Here is a 22753-nt window from a genome sequence, read left to right on the forward strand (position 1 = left end):
GTGGTCTCAGTCCAGTTCACAATTATACAGAGGTATCCAGCTTACAGTAACCGCCTTTACAATTGACACAAATTGGCACCGTTGTTGACAGTCTCAGTAGAAAATTCAAAGATTGCACAGACATGGAAACTGAATTACCCCTTCACCCTTCCAGGTGGTCCCTCCATGGCAGGGCAGTTGGTATTGTGTTGTCATAGTCAGGGCCGGTGCAAGGGGATTGGGCGCCCTAGGCACCTTCAGCCTTGTACCGCCCCCAGCCCCGCCCCCAGTCACAGCCCTGACTCCTCCCCCCCCCCCCAAAAGAAAACTTACAAAATACCTGGTGGTCCAGGTGGGGACCCGGGAGCAATCTGCCGCTCCCGGGGCCTCGGCTGCCACTAACCAAAATGGCACCGGTGGCCTTTAGCCCCTACCATGTGACAGGGGCTACCGGTGCCATTGGTTGGCCCCTGTCACATGGAAGGGGCTAAAGGCCACCGACGCCATTTTGCTTAGTGGCAGCCGAGGCCCCGGGAGCGGCAGATCGCTCCCGGGCCCTCCGCTGGACCACAAGGGGGGGCGTCAGGAGGGTGGCACGGTGAGGCGGGGGCTGGCAGAATTTTGAAAGGGCACTTTTTGCCCTTTCAAAATTCTGCTGCCTGCCGCGGTGCCCCCTAAATCGCGGCACCCTAGGCACAGGCCTAGCTCGCCTAGTGGTTCCTCCGGCCCTGGTCATAGTAAGAAATAGCATTAATAATGACAAGATTTGTTACATTATGATCTGTGAGTAGATCTTATCGATCTGCCATTCTATTTCAGCAGATGTCCTCTTTTGATGTAACCAGTGGTCCATTTTTAAATAAGAGTGGCCATATTTATACTAAAGAACCTTATTTAATCTCAGCAGTAATGAACTTCACTTGAGAAAGAGAGTGCATGGCAACAATGCAATTTAGGAGCTTCCCTTCTCCCATTAAGATCACAGAGCTGAACAATTCTTAAGAGTAATTGGACTCTATAAATGAAGCTATTAAGAGTCTTAGAACATTAGTAAGAAATAGCTTTCTGGTTTTTGATCCAATCTAATTAGAAAAGAAATTGAAAACAAACCTATTTATGTTTTGTAAATATTTAATAAGGACGCTGGATGTGCCTTGAGCCTTCCTGTTCATGAAGTTGGATGACAGCTGATTCATTGCTCTTGGTGCATGCTCCCTACTGGATCTGGCAGAGCTCTTCTCCTCTGGAGCAACCTTGGGTGTAGTAAAGCGTCCTTATTTTATTGCCTTTGACTGTACATTCTTACCGCTAGTGCAGCACAGAGCATTTGCCATCCTCATGTGCACATGATACTGGTACATTTCTAATGTATGAAGCAGTATTGCTTCTGTACATAGACTATGTTTCCTGCTCTTTTGATGATAATGACAAAATACAATAGCTCCTGTAGTTTTCTCCGTATTTTATTTGGACTGGCATGATTCCTTATTTTAGTTTATGGATGTACTAAATCCATATAATTGTTGCAGGAATTATTTATTTATTTATTTAACAGATTTTTTTTTATACCGACATTAAAATGCACATCATATCGGTTTACATTATAACAAAGAAAGAGATGGAAATGGAAGTTACAATGAACAGGGGAAAAGGGTAACAGGACAAAACAATAAAGGAGATTAAAGTAAAGGCAGAAGTGAGATTAAAAGAGTGGTACAAAGGAACGAAAGGTAAAAACTAATGGAAACAAAAACTATTTACAGAATGCAGCGAGAGGCATAAAATTACATAATTAAAGAATTCAGCAAAGTTGGTTGGGTTAAGGAAGGTTACATCCGTTGAGTGCAGGTGAGCAGGCATAGGGGAGAATGAGAAAATTAGTCTGGGAAGGCTTGGTGAAAAAGCCAAGTTTTTAACATTTTTCGGAATTTTAAGGGGCATGGCTCAAGGCGGAGATGGAGGGGTAAGGTATTCCAATGGGTGGGGCCCGCGATCGAGAAAGCACGATCTCTTGTGGCAGTAAGACGGGCTTTCTTAAGTGGGGGGATTTGCAATGTGCATTTACGGTTCATCCTAGAAGGTCGGGAAGACTGGGAAGGTTTGAGTGGTTCATTTAGCCATGAGGAATTTTGAGTGTATATGGCTTTGTGTAAGATGGTATGGATTTTGAATTAGAGAGATATGGTGACTTTCATGTATGTTTCACATTTTTAAAAACAGGATATAAGTAGAATAATGTAACAAATGTTTAAAAAGTTGCGCTTGTAAATGTAACATACTGTCGTAGCAATTTTCAAAAGTTATTTACCCACATTAAGTGCATTTAACACAGGTAAAACCTATTGACAATTCAATGGCATATATTGAAACACGTTCCAAAAGCCTAATTACATGGGTAAAGTACATTTACACTTTTGAAAATCAGGAACTTTATATTTGAATCTTGTAAAGTTTATATTGGAACCACCTGGCCTCCAATGTGATTTTTACAAATATAGTAAGTGACATAACACCAGGGCCTTGGAGAGTAATTGCTCCCTCTTCCAGGGAAGATAGGAGAGGACATTCTACATCCTTGTTCTGAATTGTGGTCCCATGGACTCTTGGAGAGGGGCATCAGTGCAGGGGTTACATATTAATATTTTATGATGGGCGACACCTACAAGCCAATACATGTTTAGTATTGGTCCTAGACCATTTCACAGCAAAGTTTGGACTATCTCAGTTTTTAAATCTTTTCTGTCCAATCTCTTTCTATTTCAGTCATTTCTTCCTGCATCTTCACCTCAGTTTGGACAAATCCCTTAATAACTGAAAACATAACTACAGAGGAATCAGCTCGGCAGTGACTGAGCATCAATCCTGCTTTTCATTGCAGTATCTAGCAAATGTTCCCATCATTCAGAAATCTCATAATCTTCAACAGCTGGGAAAAAGCAAAACCTGTAAGCCTACTGCATAGTATTTTATGGTGGATATTGTCTCTTCTCTGTTGTTGAAGGCACTTATCCAATCCACTAAAGAAACAAAGAAACACAGAAATTGATGACAAATATAGACTTTCATACCCATAAAATGTATCTCGTTCTTCTAACTCCTGATTTCTGCAACGCTGTTAACACACTGTACTTCATTTCTGACTGGGGAAAAAGTGGGGAAAAAGTGGGGTTCTCTCTCTTTCATTTATTTTATTATTCAGTTTATGAATCACCCCATTTAAAATAAGACCTAGAGTGATTTACATAGCCATTTATATTGTAAGAAATGCATATAAAAAATAAATAGAAATATACAAAAAAATTAACTGCCATACACAAATAACTAATAAAAATAATAGCTTAAAACCCAAACATGCCAACCTGTGATGATTCACCAACATTTTTCCTAGTGCCTGCGCAGAACTGAAAGGCAAGATCTGGTTAGGAGCTGGATAAGCTACAAGGGAAAAACAGAAACAAGATGGCTACACTGTTTTAAAACAACCCCCCAAAAAGCCATAAAAGAAGCCCAAAATACTGTAACATGAAAACAAGAATCTTGCCAGCAGTCAGCTAAGGGAAACAGATGCCATACAATACCTTTATCCAATAAGAAATTTTTATTGACATTCCATATACATAAAATAATTTTCAATATTTATACAGCAAACAATGGGGAAGATTTTAAAAGCCCTACGTGCATCGAGCCTATTTTGCATAAGCCCAGCCACACCTGCAAATCCCGGGGCACGTGTCTGTCCCGGGGCTTGAAAAAAGGGGCGGGGCATGGCATGGCCAGAAGCCGCTGTAGGGCCGCTAGGCTGGGGGATCGCACGCAAGCACTCGGCCGGCGCGTGCAACCTACGCCTGCCAGAGGCAGGCGCAACTTGTAAAACAAAGGTTAGGGGGGTTTAGGTAGGGCTGGGGCGGGTTAGGTAGGGGAAGGGAGGGGAAGGTGAGGGGGGCGGAAGGAACGGGTAACGCCATCAGGGCTCCTCCAGGGCTCGGCGCGCGCAAGTTGCACTAGTGTGCACCCCCTTGCACGTGCCAACCCCGGATTTTATAACATGCGTGTGGCTGCGCGCACATGTTATAAAATCGGGCGTAGATTTGTGCGCGCCGGGTCGCGCACACAAATCTACGCCCGCGCATAGGTATTAAAATCTGCCCCAAAATATACTACCCATATTATACATCCAACTTAAACATAATCAAATAGACACTAAAGGAGCCCAACATATTATTTTCCCTAGATGTTTTGACTATGCTTACTATTTGTCCATGCTCTTTGCACAAACCACCCATGACAACTTTATTTCCTAGGACCACTTAATCAAGTATGATACCCTGTCTGTCATGTGTGAGGCAGCTGCGAGAGAGCAGGCAGCATCCGGTGGGAAATGTCACGTCAGACTGAATTTTCCGCATTAGAATTCTAAATGAAACATGATGGAAAGAGCTGGATCAAAATGTGTCCACTTGAAAATGGCATCACATGGGGATAAAGTCAATTAACCTCAAAGAAAAAGGATTTCACTTGTCATGAGGCCATCAAATATCCAATGACAGTAACTGCATGCTTCACGCACTGTAATAACATTTTTTTTCTTTGAATTGCCTTTGATGGGGACACATTGGGGGGGGGGGGGGGGGGGGCATGCAATTCTATAGCTCATTCTGGAAGGAAAATCAGAACCATTTCATGAGAGTGTATCGATAACTCCCTCGGACTTTCTTAAAGGACCAGGCACAGCTCTCTTGCCTGATCTTCCTTAAAATGCAGACCCACAGGAAATCCTGGATGAAAGGAGGAGCCCCTCACCAGAGTTTAAGAAGCTCTAAACAGGCCCCGGGGAGCAGGCAGAGCCCACCATTTAAGGACTGTGTGTTACCTGAAGTTAAGGTGAGCTGCATTGATTGTTTTGATTTTCGGGTTTCCACTGTAAAGAAACTGCACCTAGGAACAGCCTCCTTATTTCTCTGGCGGGTTCTAAGCTGCTATCACCCAAGTTATCACACCTTTTCACCCATGATTTATTAGCCTAATATCATTATCTCTAGACTTTTTGTAATACAGCCTCTGAACAAGTTGCCTGTTTAAAATGCATGTTGCCATCCCAGTAATACTGGTAGTGATTTCTATAGTACCTTCCACCCACACTATTGCAACCTGGGTTATTCTTTATAAGCACTTCAGATATATACATATAGTTACCTCTAGCATACATGGGCATATAAAGGGGTAGATTTAATAAAATGTGCGCGCCGATTTAATAACATGCGCATGCCAGTGCATGCATGTTATAAAATCAGGTGGCCATGCAGACATGCGTGCCAGATTTTATAATCCGTGAACGCATGTGCAGGTGGCGCGCGCAAGTGGGGGTGAATTTATGCAAACTCTGTATGGTGACGCAATCGGGCCTTCCCCAGCTCCCTCCCAGTCCGCTCCAGTTAAGGAGCGGACTGGGAAGGAACTTCCCTAACCCCCTGCCTAACCTTCCTTCCCCTTCCCCCTAAAACTAGCCTACCTTTCCTGGTTTCTTTTATGTTATTACTTGCTGCTCCCGCCCCTGCAGCCCCACCCCTGAAGTTTGCCTAATGGATGCGCTGGCCCTGGGGACAATAAGTAAATCTACAGCTCTAACAATAAATTTTCATAAGGGAAACTTTGATAAAATAAGGAAAATAGAAAAAAACTGAAAGGTGCAACTGCAAAAGTTAAAAGTGTTCCACAGGCGTGGACATTGCTTAAAAATACAATCTTAGAAGCGCAGTCCAGATGTATTCCATGCATTAAGAAAGGTGGAAGGAAGGTAAAATGATTACTGGCATGGTTAATAGGTGAGGTGAAAGAGGCTATTTTAGCCAAAAAAAAAACAAAAACCATTGTTCAAAAAATAGAAGAAGGATCCATCTGAAGAAAATAGGAAAAAGCATAAGCATTGTCAAGTTAAGTGTAAAACATTTGTTAAGGCAGGCTAAGAGAAAATTTGAAATGAAGTTGGCCATAGAGGCAAAAATTCATAATAAAACTTTTAAAAATATATTCGAAGCAAGAAACCTGTGAGGGAGTCAATTCGAAGGTTAGATGACCAAGGGGTTAAAGGGGCTCTTAGGGAAGATATGGCCATTGCAGAAAGACTAAATGAATTCCTTGCATCTGTATTTATTAATGAGGAGGTTGGGGAGATATCGATTCCGGAGATGGTTTTCAAGGGTGATGAATCAGATGAACTGAACCAAATCACTATGAACCTGGAAGATGTAGTAGGCCAGATTGACAAACTAAAGAGTAGCAAATCACCTGGACCGGATGGTATGCATCCCAGGGTTATGAAGGAACTAAAAAATGAAATTTCAGATCTATTAGTAAAATTTGTAACCTATCATTAAAATCATCCATTGTACCTGAAGACTGGAGGGTGGGCAATGCAACCCCAATGTTTAAAAAGGGCTCCAGTGGTGATTCAGGAAACTATAGACCAGTGAGCCTGACTTCAGTGCCGGGAAAAATAGTGGAAACTATTCTAAAGATCAAAATCACAGCACATATAGAAAGACATGGTTTAATGGATTTACCAAAGGGTAGTCGTGCCTCACAAATCTGCTTCAATTTTTTTAAGGGGTTAATAAACATGTGGATAAAGGTAAACTAGTAGATGTAGTGTATTTGGATTTTCAGAAGGTGTTTGAAAAGGTCATCATGAGAGGCTTCTAAGAAAACTAAAAACTCATGGAATAGGAGGCGATGTCGTTTCGTGGATTACAAACTGGTTAAAAGATAGGAAACAGAATAGGATTAAATGGTCAGTTTTGTCAGTGGAAAAGAATAAACAATGGAGATCCTTAGGGATCTGTACTTGGAATGGTATTTTTCAGTATATTTATAAATGATCTGGAAAGGAATACGCTGAGTGAGGTAATCAAATTTGCAAATGATACAAAATTATTCAGAGTAGTTAAATCACAAGAGAATTGTGATAAATTGCAGGAGGACCTTGCAAGACTGGAAGATTGGGCATCCAAATGGCAAAAGAAAATTTAATGTAGACAAGTGCAAGGTGTTGCATATAGGGAAAAATAACCTGTGCTGTAGTTACATATAAGAACATAAGAAATTGCCAAGCTGGGTCAGACCAAGGGTCCATCAAGCCCAGCATCCTGTTTCCAACAGAGGCCAAACCAGGCCACAAGAACCTGACATTTGCCCAAACACCAAGAAGATCCCATGCTACTGATGCAATTAATAGCAGTGGCTATTCCCTAAGTAAACTTCATTAATATCAGTTAATGGACTGTTCCTCCAAGAACTTATCCAAACCTTTTTTGAACCCAGCTACAGTAACTGCATTAACCACATCCTCTGGCAACAAATTCCAGAGCTTTATTGTGCGTTGAGTGAAAAATAATTTTTTCCGATTAGTCTTAAATGTGCTACTTGTTAACTTCATGAAATGCCCCCTAGTTAGGTTCCATATTAGCTACCACCAGGAAAAAGATTTAGGTATCATAGAGGATAATACATTGAAATTGTCAGCTCAGTGTGCTGCAGCAGTCAAAAAATGCAAACAATGTTAGGAATTATTAGGAAGGGAATGGTGAAAAAAAAGGGAAAATGTCATAATGCCTCTGTATCGCTCCATGGTGAGACCGCACCTTGAATACTGTGTACAGTTCTGGCCGCCGCATCTCAAAAAAGATATAATTTCACTGAAGAAGATATAGAGAGCAACCAAAATGATAAAGGGAATGGAACAGCTTCCCTATGAGGAAAGGCTGAAGAGGTTAGAGCTGTTGAGCTTGGAGAAGAAATGGCTGAGGAGGGATATGATAGAGGTCTTTAAAATCATGAGAGGTCTAGAACAGGTAGATGTGAATCGGTTATTTATTGTTTCGGATAATTGAAAGACTAGGGGGCACTCCATGAAGTTTCACTCAACGCACAATTAAACTCTGGAATTTGTTGCCAGAGGATGTGGTTAGGAAAGTTAGTGTAGCTGGGTTTAAAAAAGATTTAGATAAGTTCGTGGAGAAGTCCATTAACTGCTATTAAGTTGACTTAGGGAATAGTCACTGCTATTACCAGCATCAGTAGCATGGGATCTTAGTTTTTGGGTACTTGCCAGGTACTTGTAGCCTGGATTGGCCACTGTTGGAAACAGGATGCTGGGCTTGATGGACCCTTGGTGTGACCCAGCATGGCAATTTCTTATGTTCTTATAATGTCCCTTAAAAATTGTCCTGGGCCCTTTGAGGAGAAAAGTGTGTGCGCTGCTGACAATTAAGGTTGAGGATAGGGACACTCTCATAGGCAAAAGGTCTTATTGGAGTGTAGAGAGATGGGTAATTCACACCAAACCAATGAAATTAGCTGCCCAAATGGTACTCCACAGGTAAGAAGGCAAGGATAGGAGGAAAATTCCCGCAACAAAACTCAGTTCTGTCATCTAAGGGGTGGTGAACCAATTTAGTACCCTGCCCCCTTGAGTTTCACATAGCTTGCATAAATTCAGGCCTTACAGGAAAACCCATGTCCCTGGCTATTCTCCACAAATGAAAAGATGTCAATGTGTGTTGTACTATACTTCACCCTGTATCGTGTTCCAAGGGAGTTTTCTGGCAGACAGTAAGATATTGCAAAGTTTATGGCAGAGTTCCCCAAACATATTCCTCAATGTTCACAACCCAGTTGAGCTTTCAGGTTTTCCACAATGAATATGCATGAGATATATTTGTGTGCACTGCCGCCATTGTATGCAAATAGATCTCATGCATATTCATTGTGGAAATCCAAAAAAGACTGGGTTATTACTCCTGAGGACCAAATTTTGGGACCCCTGGTTTATGGTTACCACAGTTTAGTGGTGTTTGCTCACAGCCCTTTAGGGCTGCAAACAGGTCTGTTTTTCTGGATAGCCCTAATGAATATGTATGACATACATTTGCATACATCGAAGGCAGGATGCATGCAAATATATTTTATACATATTCATTAGGAGTGTCTATTTGTGGTTCTGAAGGATATTCCTCCACTGGTGGAGGAGTAGCTAAGCCTAGTGGTTAGAACAGTGGGCTGGGAAACCAGGTTCAAATCCCACTGCTGCTCCTTGTGAACTTGGGCAGGTCATTTCACCTTCTAGTGCCTCAGGTACAGCCCAGTGGGGTCAGGGAAATAAACAGAGTACCTGAATATAATCTTCTGAAAAGCAGAATATAAATAAAGAACAATGACATAGCTGGTGCGGATAACAACAAATGCCACTCTGGAGACAAATTTTTCCCCAAAGTTGCTGTATTTACCTTGAGGCACAACTAGAAGCCCAGAATGACTAAATTCTGATTAGTTCTTAGTGGGTGCACCTTGACTTCTGTCTTTGTCTAAAATGTTTCCTTGCACAAAGAGAGTCTTAATAAATCAAGCATTGCTATATCCATTGCTGGTGAAACCACTGTAACAGAGCAGATTTACATTGTAAATCTTAGACTGGAAGTAACCCTTCCATGAAATTACATGTCAGACATGTCGGTGTGAATGCTTTACAGATGGATGTTTTTATAGACAAGAAAACCTCAGTTTATTTATCAACAACCATAACTCATGTCAACTTATTACTAGATGAGGGTAAAGGTTGTTTGGAAGAGTCGAGCCAAAACTAAAATTTGTGTTTTGACTGGCTGAGAAGATGGGGGAGTTGGAGAAGGATCAGCATTCCTGGATGGATATATAAGAGTTTTAGAAAGCATTTTCATGTCCTTTATCTAAATTTGATATCTTGTCGTCTACTACTTTTAGAATGGGACAGTGATTACAAATTGAATATTGATTCTCTTTTTATTCCTCTGGTGAATTTGGGAAGCTAAACTTTACATTTATCCACAGAAGAGCTGCAGTGCAAGCTTCGCTGATACTCTCGGAGAAATGTGGCTCATCGCTGTTCTACACTAAGACTTGGTAGGCATGAGAAATACAGTTTCCAGGCCCCACTTAATCATGGGGGAAGGGCAGAATCGAGCCACTACCGAAACGGGCTTTTTGGTCCTTGCCGCCCCTCCCCTATGCGCGGTTAAAAGTGCTGGTGTGTGTCAGCAACCCAGGTATCTTCGAAGGCGTTCCCAGGATGGGGATAATGTCTCTAAGGTTCGAGTGGGTGCCCATCTCAGCACCAGTGATCATCAAACGGTATGGTTTGATATTGCAAATAGGATACAGAGAAGTCACATGAAGACCTGAGTTTTGAATTTCAAAAATACGGCTTTGTCAAAATGGGGATGTAGAAGTAGAAGATTGGGAGAAAATGAGAGAGATGGAACAACAGTGGGCCAAACTAAAAGGAGCAATTACAAAGGCAACAAATCTATATGTTAGAAAAGTAAACAAAAGTAAGAGAAATAAGACATCGATCTGGTTCACAAAGGAGGTGGCTGATAAAATAAAAGCAAAAAGAACAGCATTCAAGAAATATAAAGGGTCCCAAAAAGAGGAACACAGGGAAGAATATCTGGTGAAACTGAGGAAGACGAAAAAAGAAATCAAGAAAGCAAATGTCAGGCAGAAGAAAGGATTGCCAAAGAGGTAAAGCGAGGTGACAAAATATTTATAAGATATATCAGAGAAAGGTATGAAGTGATATAGTGAAACTGTAAGGTGACAAAGATCAATGTGTGGCGATAGATGAAGAAATGTCTGAAATAGTAAACAAATACTTCAGTTCGGTATTCACTAAAGAAGACTCTGGAGAAGGACCATTGCTAGTTAACAAGACTGTGAATGGAGGTGGAATAGCCGAAACTCCATTTACAGAAGAGAATGTACGGGAAGAGCTAGGAAAACGGAAAGTGGACAAGGCCATGGGGCTTGGTGAGGTACATCCCAGGATACTGAGGGAGCTCAGAGATATGCTGGTGGGTCCGCTGAAGAACCTGTTCAATAGATCTCTGGAAATGGGAGTGGTGCTGCAAGATTGGAGAAGAGTGGTAGTGGTCCCACTTCACAGGGGTGGTAGCAGAGAGGAGGCTGGAAACTACAGGCCGGTTAGCCTCAGCCCAGTGGTGGGAAAGTTAATAGAGACTCTGCTGAAGGAAAGTATAGTGAATTATCTACAGTCCGGTGGATTGCTCAACCCGAGGCAGCAAGAATTCACCAGGGGAAGGTCCTGTCAGACAAATCTGATTGATTTTTTTTATTGGGTGACTAGAGAATTGGATCAGGGAAGAGCGCTCAATGTGTTTCACTTGGATTTTGGTAAAGCTTTTAATACAGTCCCACACAGGAGACTCATGAACAAAATGAGAAGCTTGGGAGTGGGTGCCAAGGTAGTAGCGTGGATTGCAAACTGGTTGATTGACAGGAGATAGTGTGTATTGGTAAAGGGAACCTACTCTGAAGAAAGAACAATGTTAAGTGGAGTGCCACAGAGATCGGTTTAGGGACCGGTTCTGTTCAATATCTTTGTGAATGACCTGGCAGAAGGGATAAAAGGTAAAATGTGTCTATTTGTGGATGATACTAAGATCTGCAACAGAGTGCACACGGCTGAAGGAGTAGAGAGAATGAAAAGTGTTTTAAGAAAATTTGAAGAATGGTCAAAGATTTGGCAGCTGAGAGTCAATGCCAAGAAGTATAGAGTCATGCATCTGGGATGTGGCAATCCAAAAGAGCAGTATGTCATGGGCGGTGAAAGACTAATGCGTATGGATTGGGAGGAGGGACCTTGGTGTGATAGATCTGATGATCTGAAGATGATGAAGCAATGTGACAAGACGATAGCTAAAGCCAGAAGATTGCCGGGCTGCATAGAGAGAGGAATAACCAGTAAGAAAAAAAAGGTGATAATGCCCTTGTACAGGTCCTTGGTGAGGCTTCAACTGGAGTACTGTGTTCAATACTGGTGCCCATCTTTCAAAGTCAGGTTAGAGGCGGTCCAAAGAAGAGCAACCAAAATGGTGAGGGGTCAGCATTGGAAGACTTATGAGGAGAGGCTGAAGGATCTGAATATGTACACCCTGGAAGAAAGGAGGTGCAGGGGCGATATGATACAGACCTTCAGATATCTGAAAGGTTTTAATGATACACAATTGTTAAACCTTTTCCATTGGAAAGAAATCAATAGAACTAGGGGTTATGAAATGAAACTCCAGGGAGGACAACACAGAACCAATGTCAGGAAATATTTCTTCACAGAGAGGGTGGTGAATGCCCTTCCAGAAGAGGTGATGAAGATGAAAACAGTCATGGAATTCAAAGGGACACAGGATATAAACCCTGTGGATCCCTAAAGGCTAGAGGTTGGAAATAACTGGTAACTTGCTGGTGTGGCAGTTGCTACCCTTAACAATTAAGCCTTGATACTGTTAATGCAACTCCATCATTGCTCTCTGCTTTCACAGCAACAGTTAAGGGAAATTGGATTCAAACAGCATTTAAGGGCCCTGACGTTTACAGTCTGGTAAACTGATAAGCATGGGGGGTAACCTGCACAGTGCAGCAGATACTGGCATAAGCTTGCTGGGCAGACTGGGTGGATCATTTGGTCCTTTTCTGCCGTCATGTCTATGTTTCTATGTATGATAGGTCTGTGGAGACCTTCCAGGTCTGTTGTTCATTGGCTGCCATGAGATGCAGCCCACAGTGGCCGCTATGGCATGGGGTTTATTTTGCCGGTGCAGCTATGGGATGGGGTTCACAGTTCCCTGTTGGACTTTTTCTTTTCCTAGCACAACCTCTGGCCTTTTCTTTCGCCGGTGCTGACAGCAGCTCTTTCCTCTTAGCGCAGCCAGTGGACCCCTGTTATGTTCTGGCAGACCTCTAGGGGTCCGTGGTCCACAGGTTGGGAACCATTGCCCTAGAGGAAAGGTAGGATAGGGGAGACAGGAGGCAGGCTGCTTTCAACTGCTATTAGTCAAGTTGACTTTGGGAATACTGCTTATTACCGGAATTAATAGCATGGGACCTATTCATGTTTGGGTACTTGCCAGGTACTTGTATCCTGGATTGGCCACCATTGGAATAAGGATGCTGGGTTGATGGACCCTTGATCTGACCCAGTATGTCAACTTCTTAAGTTCTTATGAGGGGTCAAGGGATGAAGATGAAAGGGGGTAGATTCAGGAATAATCTAAACAAATATTTCCTAACAAAAAGGGTAGTGGATGCATAGAACAGGATCCCGGTAGAGGTGGTAGAGACAAGGACAGTATCAGAATTCAAGAAAGAATGGGATAATCACAGAGAATCTCTGAGGGAGTGGTAGGGATTATACAGAATAGTTGATGTGGTAGAGCAGGTTAGATAGGCTGTACTTTTTTTTTTTTTCTGCCGTCATGTTTCTCTGTTACTATGTTTCTAGCTTCCTGTTGATGCAAACTGCACAGGTACCTTTACCTGCAGGCTTTGTCCCAACCATCAAAGCAAAAGCACACACAGGTTTCAGCTTTATTGCCTCCGGAAGAATTCCCAGCAGAGATTGTGCCGGCTTTCTCCGCAGGCAACTTTTCAGTTGGAAACTACAAAAGTTAGGTTTAAATAGTCAAACCTCCACATGTAATTCCATTCCATTGGTAAAGGTCTGTGCATTGCTGACCAACGTGCATCCTTTTACCCACGGACAGATGGTTTCAGCCACAATGAGAACCCCGGTTTCTGCAGGCAAAATGCTTCTTTATTCTCAGACATGGCTTTGAACATTGCCCTTCCCTTCTATTCTCAAACGCTATTCAAACATTCAACAAAACATGAAGAAACACTTTCTTTTCTTTTTTTTTTCATTACAGCCGACTTACATTTCAAGCATCAAACGACAAATATGTTAATACTTTAGAAATCAGTCGTAAGGGACTGTTTTACATTTGTTAAAAAAAAAACGTACAAAACACAGGGCCGTGGGGATGCAGTCCGTTTCTGAAGACGGCCTGTCAGCAGCGACATTAGCAAGCCCAAATCACACATCAGTCAGCGGTATGTTGAACATAAACGTCTAATTTGCCATGGAGAGCAAATCTCCATGAGTTGCACAGAGCAGATAACTTCAGATCACAGCCTTCATTACAAGTCAGAAACACCTTCCAAGAAGCAAAGCATGCTAACATCATTAAAAGAAAAATCATACTTGTAAATTTATGGAGACCAGCCATGTCAGAGAGCTCAGGATGTTTCCCAGAGAATGAGATGACACAATAAAATGAATCTTCTATCCCAGGAACAGAGCAATCAAAAGCTCAACAGTGAAATATAATGGGTCCCGTAGGCCAGGCTAGAAGAGGCCAGAGTAAATAAATTATTAAAAAAAAAAAAAAGGGGAAGAGCACTGCCAGATATACATTTCTAGCCAGGAAAAAAAAATGATGGTGCTATTTCCTCCTCCGGTTAAAAGCCTGGAGTGCTACAATGACACTGTCCAATGGAACTGACATCTGTATGCCATCATAAATCTGGCAGTCGCTAAGAGGATGCAGCTTAATTTACTTTCTAGTTTTATGCCATTCTATACTAACACCGTCATCCAGTAGGGGTCAGTATTCACTAAGGGGCAGATCTTAAAACCTGCGCACGGGCGTAGATTTGTTCGCGTACCCGGCGCAAACAAATCTACGCCCGATTTTATAACATGTGCGCGCAAGCGCACATGTTATAAAATCCAGGTTCAGCACGCGCAAGGGGATGCACAATTGTGCAACTTGTGCACGCTGAGCCGAGCAGCCTTCCTCCGTTCCCTCTGAGGCCGCTCCGAAATCAGAGCGGCCTCGGAAGGAACTTTCCTTCCGCCTCACCCCACCTTCCCCTCCCTTCCTCTACCTAACCCGCCCCTCAGCCCTACCCAAACCCCCCCTTACCTTTGTTGGAGAAGTTGCGCCTGCCTACCGGCAGGCACAGCTTACACACACCAGCCAACAGCCGGCCCGTGACCCCTGGCACAGCGGAAAATGGCCGCTGTCCCTGGAGGCTCCAGCCACGCCCCTGCCCCAGACCGCCCCGCCCCTTTTTGCAAGGCCCGGGACATACTCGCGTCCCGGGGCTTGCACGCACTGCCAAGCCTATGCAAGATAGGCTCGGTGCACGCAGGGGCAGGTTTTCGGGGTTACGCGCATGACCCTTTGAAAATCTGCCCCTGAGGATTTTTCTCATTTGGTACAGAGGACAAAACTATGACACAGGGACATGCAAAATACTTTTCCTTTAAAACTAAATACTAAGTGGCAGCAGGGCCAGAGAGAGCAGGAATCAGGCTCGTGCCAGCTAAGAAAAGTAGGCCCCATGGAAGGTTCTGATGTGATACTTAATAAGAGAAATCGTTTTCTAAATTTCCCAAATAATTGTTATTTATTTAAGGCGGCTTTACGAGCTTTTTTGTTAGGAAATTCTTCAATTACAATTGAAATTTTTATTTATACATGTTAGAAATCGATATATTTAGCTTTTTTTTTAAATTTTGCCCAACAAAAGTAGGCCCCTTGAACATTGTAGGCCCTAGCCAAATGGCCATGCTGGCACCCCCTCTCTCCTGGAGTGAGTGGCAGACCTTGGGTAATTTTTGCCCATTTGCCTGCTGACAGAGCCTTAACTAGGCATTCTAGTGCCCAGGTAGGCAAGCATATTTGTGCCCTTCTGCCCCCACCCTGATCCCCGATTCTTCCTCCTCTCTGATTTCCTCTGGAAGGACGGCAGTGACCCTTTTCCTGACTTTTTCATCCTCTGCCAGGCTCACACCCCACACTTGCACTACAGTCATGTTTCCACTCCAAGAGGCTTTGCACCCCTCTTATCCACCTCTAGCTAGTGACATATTTGCCCAGAAAGCGAACTTTCATTTTATGCTTATCTTTTTATGATCCTAATCTACCATGTCACTTATAGTCACATTTGGATCTTAGGTGGTATCATTATATCGCCAGAACTTCCCCTGTGTTCTGAACCATCCCAACTTGGAAGCCAAGCACTGGAGCTACCTCCTATGACAGAAAGCATCGAACTATAGCCCCTGGAATCAGCAATAAAGAGATTTAGTACTGAGCCACAATATCAAATGCAGGCTGCTTTTTTTTAATGGCTTTTGAAGTTCCATCCAGCTGCCAGCTCATTGGTCCAGCAGGGGCCAATCTTGATTGGTTACCCTATTTAAACAGACCTAGCACCCTGCTGGTACACTGAAGGCCGTGGACCTGGTTCCTGAATTTGTTCTTGTTTCCCTGCCTGGATCCTTACCTTCTTCCTTCCATCCTGGACTCCAGCCTTGTTCCTGTGTTTGTTCCTGTGGACTGATCTTTTAGTTTATAACCTCTGCCTGGACCTGACTCCACTATCTGCTGCCTTTCTGTTTTGGCGATGTGAGGTACCTTAATCTGTACAGTCTGATCAGTATCTGACAAGAATTCAGGCAGGACGCAAACTGCTGAAGAGTCACTAAAGTGCTGCTGTCGCTCAGTTACACTGTCAGAGAAATACTAGTTTCGCCTGCCTAGGGACTGTGTGGCTTCTCGTCCGGAAGAATAGGTCTGGAGAGTAAGCCAAACCAGGATTCTCAGTTGATAGAACAAAATGTTGACCACTAGGCCATCAGAGGCTGACCTCGTTATAGTCTGCTGTGTATTTAGTTAATTTATTTATTTTATTTATTCAGTTTTATATACTGATGTTTGGTATTCACCTTCACAACGGTTCACAATTTCTGTATATAAATCAATAAAAAGGAAGAAAATACAATCATTATAATATTAATTTAAATAGTTAAACGTATCCAGGAATAAAAGTAAAAAATTTCAGAGATTAACAATAATAATAAAATAGATAAAACAATTAATAATTCATTAGTAGGTTAAATTAGCTGAAATAGCATTGAAATAAATAGAGTAAGAAAATAAAATAAAATAAAACAATTGGCTGATGTCTAGTGCATACGCTTGTTGAAAAAGCCATGTTTTCAATGCTTTTTAAAAAAATATCAGATCCTTCAGGAGCCTGAGCTCAACCGGTAAGGTGTTTCACAATTTTGGTCCAGCAAATGAAACAGTTCTTTCTCTGACAGATGTAAATTTAGCAGATGTAACAGACAGAATTGTAAGGAGACCTTTATTTGCTAAGCTGAGCAAATTAGTTTGCTGTGCATTTAGTTAAGTTTGGCAAATTATTTATGAATACAGTACAAGGTGCTCCAGGAGAAAAATCATTTGAAAAGCCACTCCCTAGAGAAGATATGCTAAGATTTAGGAAAGTGACAATTCTGAGAAATTTATGCAGTTTGTTAAAAAAAAAAAAAAAATTTTTAAAGTGTAACCTAAGGAACAATCGGCGTACAATATTTATGTAATCCTACCCCTGGAATCTGTTAGTGCTAGAGCAGGCCCAAATCTCTTCTATCCCCTTATGTTTGCCTCCAGGAAAAGTTTACCCTATCTTCTTGAAAAGTTTCCCTATTCATAAGTCTACTGAGAGAGTCTTCGGTGACTTTGAAAAATCTATCAGAGCACTGCATATTCTTTGGAAATCATCAGGCTTGGTCTCTGGCTTAATTCATTCTTCAAGGTTGATGGTAAAACATTGAATTGGCACTCCTGGCAGAATTCTGTTATTTGGTCTTTGGATCAACTCATACTTGATGGGAAATTTATGTCCTTCGCTATGTTAGCTTCTAAGTTTGCTCTTCCCTCCTCTCAATATTTTCAGTAGTTGCACTTACGGCACTGGATTTCAGCCAACACCATTATCTGCTCATTCGCAGGTTTTTAACGTTTTTCTTTTAGCTTTGCAGCTTTATAAACACTTGGAGGATATAATGTTTTGTCGCTGTTGTGGGCTGGAAAAACTTTGGGAAGTGGAATTTCATGTTGTCAGGACTCTTCCTGTGAACAGTTTTGGACATCTTAAGATTGGATATCTCTTTCATCACATATCACATAGTCCATGTCCTTTGTTGCCCTTCGAGCACTGTGGGCGCCTTGGAAGTTGCACAGAGGTGGATTATTACCCACGCATAAATGCTGGTCCTGTGAATCGCTTAATGCTACGTTGTCTCCTATGCTTTTTCACTTCCTGTTAATTCAAGTAATTTGGCAGCAGGTTTGAAAGAAAATCTCAGAGGTGTTGGACTTTTCTTATCCTCTTTCTTACGGAGTTGCCTTTGGCTATACAGCCCCAGCATCCCTCTTCTCAAGGGAAGCTACTGGATTTTTACTCTCTGTTGCTGTCAAGGATGTATTAACTAATTGGAAAGATAATACATGTCTTAATGTACATTGCTGGTGGAATTCTGCATGTATGTTTTATAAATATGAAAAGCTGCAATTGTTAAATATAATAGGGTTGCCAAATAGGTGGAAATGTGGGGACCAGTTGATCGTTATTTTAACTTAAAATTGTATGTGCAATGGAGCAGCCATGTGTTTTTCCTCATTTTGTAGTCGGAGTTTGAAGTCGGAGTCTATTTGACTTATCCTGTTTATGGAAATGTTTGCTCTTTTCTTCTTTACTGTTTGGTTTTATTAAATAAATAAAGATATTTGAACTTAAAAGAAAAAACCTAGCACTGGAATCCAACTGAACAATAAGGAAGGCATGTTTTAAAGTGGTCATGCATTTTAGCATGCGCGGACCTTGTAGCTCATTTTCAGAGTGAAGCTAGCTAAACTCTTTCCCTTTTGAAAAGTGCCCGGGGGTAAAATAATGTGTGTGGTTTTGAAAATCAAACCTTTCAGTACTATTTTCTTCCCCTGATCTGAGCTCATCCCCAAAAATGCCTCAATCTGCCTGCCTAAATCAATATTTACCCAGATAAATACCTTTTCAAAATTGTTCTCTCAATATGCGGGATTCTAATAGGATAAGCTACAGCGTTTTGGCAGTTTGGCCTCCATTTCACTGACATGATCTGTTCTCCTAGGGCAGTGTTCCCCAGCCCTCTCCTGGAGACACACCTAACTAGATGGGTTCTCATGATACCCATAATGAATATGCATGTGATATATTTGCATACATTGGAGACCCAGGGCATGCAAATCTATCTCATGCATATTCATTGTGGCAATCCTGAAATCCCAGCTAGGTAGGTGTGTCTCCAGGAGAGGGCTGGGAAACACTGCCCTAGGGTACTGAAAGATCTCAATGAGCTACTAAGATTACCTGTTACAGCTCTGTTCATCTTATCAATGTAAACACAGGAGGTTCCAGATTTCCAGCCAAAACTATGCCATAATTCCAGCAGGCTTGGGACAGGAAAAAAGGAACTTTAGTGGCAGGAGGGAAAGGTACCAAGATGGAGTAAGAGCCACATATTGCTTCTAACATGACTTAATAAAGCCTTTGTGTGTTGTAAGCTTTCTCTCCCAGAGCTCACAGCCTTCTTGAAGTCCAACTAGACTCTTTCTATCAACTGCTTCTAAATGGTGACCCTGTTGAATACTGAAGAGTCAACACATTCTTTTCCAGTTGCTAATATATTTGCACCTTGTATATTTTATTTATGATAAAGGTAAAGGAAGTTTCTATGTTATCTATGAAGAGAACCCTAAGTCTCCAGTTGCTCCCTAGCTAGATCCCTAGGGTAGGAGTTTGCAGACCATCCCTGCAGGCACCCCTGCAGAAGCTTGTCTAGATTGGTCAGTAGTGCATTATAAAAGCAGGATGTACAATGAGGAACAGTGTGACATTTTTGTGAGTTTTTTGTTTGGTGTTGAACTTCAGTTTGGATTTATCTACATCACTGGCCCCACAGCCTGCCACAGTGGTTGTGGCACTTGTTTGGGGATTGTTGGAAGAGAAGGAGAGTGGCAAGAGAGAGTTTCCATACTGGGCCCCTAGTCTGGAAGAAACCTGCCCTGGCCAGCATCCCTTCGGCCTGGAAAGGACTGGCTTGGACAAGTGGGAGAAGAACTGTTGTTTTTCCTGGGAGTTTAATTTTTGGAAGCCTGCGCCTGCCTAAGGAGGTTTGTCACCCCTGCCTTAGGAGCTCAGGGAAAGGTGCTGCGGTTCCTTCCAGCTAGATAAGGAGGGGCAGCAGGAATCTGACCCTGAACATCAGAGAAGGGAGAAGTATTTTTGTAGAGACTTTTGTTCCTGTTCTTTTGGGAGCAATTTTTTCCATCAGTTACTGCCCACTGAGATGGAGTAGAGATTTGAATTTTGATCATCTGTGGGCTTCTTACCACCAGAAGTTAAAGTTTTTACTGCCAGAAAAATAGGGCTGAGATTTCCTAATACTCAAGAGTGTTGGGTCTTTTCCTAATGTTTGCCAACCTAAAGAACATTGATTCAGTTACTAAAACTGAGAAAGAGGCACTTGGACTATTTATTTTTGTGAGAAGATAAACTGGAGAATTTTTTGTTGTGAATTAGACATTAAGCAAGTTTGGTTGCAGTAAAGTTTTTGTTGCAGACCCCACCAAACTGTCCAGCATCATTCATCCAGAGACGGGTGCCCTCGAGTGACGACATCCCAAGTGTGAATACTGTGGATCTAGAGGATTTAACAGAAGTGAGGGACTGTGCGTTGGTGCCCATCCCAAGAGCCCAGGGCCTCAAAGGTGTATCCTCCTCTCCACTGAAATGAATCCTGACACCCCAGGGTTGAGTGGACTGTGCTCGGTGCAAAGAAACGGAGAGCGGGAGTACGAGTGGCCCTGGGGAAAATGGTGATTCCCTGCATTCCAGGAGGTCCCCGAAAAGAGGGCCACATCTAAGCTATAAGACCATAAGATATGCCATGCTGGGTCAGATTCAGATCCACTGATCCTAGCAAATTGTCTCTGACAGTCACTAGTTCAGGTCAAGATACCTGGAAGATCTTAAAAGTAGATCTATTTCTTGTTGCTCAGTCCTAGAGATAAGCAATAGCTTTCTCAAGCCTACCCTGCTAATAATGTCCAAATTCTTTTAAACCACTCTATGCTAGTTGCCTTGGCCACATCCTCTGGCAATAAATTCTATAGTTTGAATTTGTTGCGTGAAAAAATACCTTTTACAATTTGTTTTAAATCTGCTACCTGTCAGTTTCATGGAGTGTCCCCTTGTTTTAGTAGCATTTGAACGGATAAATAGGTATCCCCTATTTATCTATTCCGCCCCACTGATGATTTTGTAAGCCTCTATTATAGGGGTAGGTATCTCCGGTCCTGGAGTGTCGCAAACAGGTCTGCTTTTTCAGGATACTTACAATAAATATACCTGAGATATCTTAGCATGAACTGCCTCCACTGTATGCATATGTATATAATGCATATTTATTGTGGATGACCTAAAAATCAGACCTATTTGTGACACTCCAGGACTGGAATTGTCTACCCCTGCTCTTTTATTTCCCCTCTCAGTCTTCTGTTTTCCAAGCTGAAGAGCCCTAAACTATTTAGCCTGTCTTCATAAGGGAGCCATTCCATCCTCATTATCATTATTATTGCCCTTCTCTGTACTTTTATTTAGTTCCACTGTGTCTTTTTTTTTTTTTTTTGAGATGGGGTGACCAGAAGTGCCCACAATACTCAAGGTGCAGTTGCACTATGGATCAGCATTGTGACAATCTCCATTTTATTCTCCGTTCCTCTTCAAATAATTCCTAATTTTCTGATTGCTTTTTTTTGACCACTGGCACACACTGAGCTGAGAATTTCAAAGTTTTGACCACAAGAACCCAGCAATCCTTTTCCTGGGCGGTGACTTCTAATATGGAACTCAGCATTGTGTTCCTGTGGTTGTACAAAGACTCGGCTTGCAGTCTATGTTGTTGGCTCTGCATGTTCAAGGTTAATAACTTTTTGAGAATTTCCACAGTCGAATGCTGGAACAGTGAGAGAGTAAGCATGGAAAAGATACAGTACGGTGGGGTATAATCTGTTTTTTAAAGCTCTCGCCTGGAACGCATTCACACCATGCCTTATTCCTTTTATTAACAACTTTGCGCCCTCTTTCACACTCTCTGTTCACATTTGTAAAGTTTACACTTTCACAGCACACGCTTTCTACACACATGCAAACATTTTCTCACATAACTGATCCTACAGCCAATTCCATCTTCAGGATATCCATTATAAATATGCATGAGATAAAGTGGCACACATTAGAGATGCAGTATATTTACTTCACAATGTACGTAAGTACAGCCATCCACGAACGTTAATCTTTACAGCAATAGACACTGAAGTATATTCTTGACATTCTTTAAAGAATCGTTTATTTATCGTAGCGCACAAGCACACGCCGTTTTTGATCCAAGAACTGACCGAACAATGTGGAGTAAGTTTGATTTCCATTACCGATTGCCATTGTATTCTTGCAGCCGTTTGGCATCCAAAGGACTCTTATGCTGTTTGTTTCCCACGCAGATTTATGTAGACGGCTCGTTTCTACCTGGAGATCCCTGAGGAAGGAGTATAAGACTCCGAAACACTATGGTGTCGGAGGAAAACTTCAGGACTGTCTAAGCCAGCTTTTTCTACGTGGATTCAAGATAAGTGCACACACTAGTTACCTAAATTGTACAGTGACTGTGCCCCAGCTTTCTATAGCACCAGATGGTGCATAACAAAATACATTCGCAACCTATGATTATACCAGCCTAAAGTATTACAGGCTTTACTCAAATAAGCCACAAGTACACTGAGGCCATTTATGACGGTTGCGGTATATACCCCCCAAGAGGTCCTTTTCAGCTGAATATTTATATTGTGATTGTTTATGATTTTCAGCTGAACCCGTGGGTTACATTGAAATTTTCTATTGTATATTTACTTCATGCATATTCATTGTGGATATCCTGAAAATCCATCTGGCTGGGGGATTACAGGGACAGATCTGGAAACCACTGGTATAGATGAAA

The sequence above is a fragment of the Rhinatrema bivittatum genome, chromosome 13 (assembly GCF_901001135.1).
Source record: "Rhinatrema bivittatum chromosome 13, aRhiBiv1.1, whole genome shotgun sequence".
NCBI classification, from domain to species: Eukaryota; Metazoa; Chordata; class Amphibia; order Gymnophiona; family Rhinatrematidae; genus Rhinatrema; species Rhinatrema bivittatum.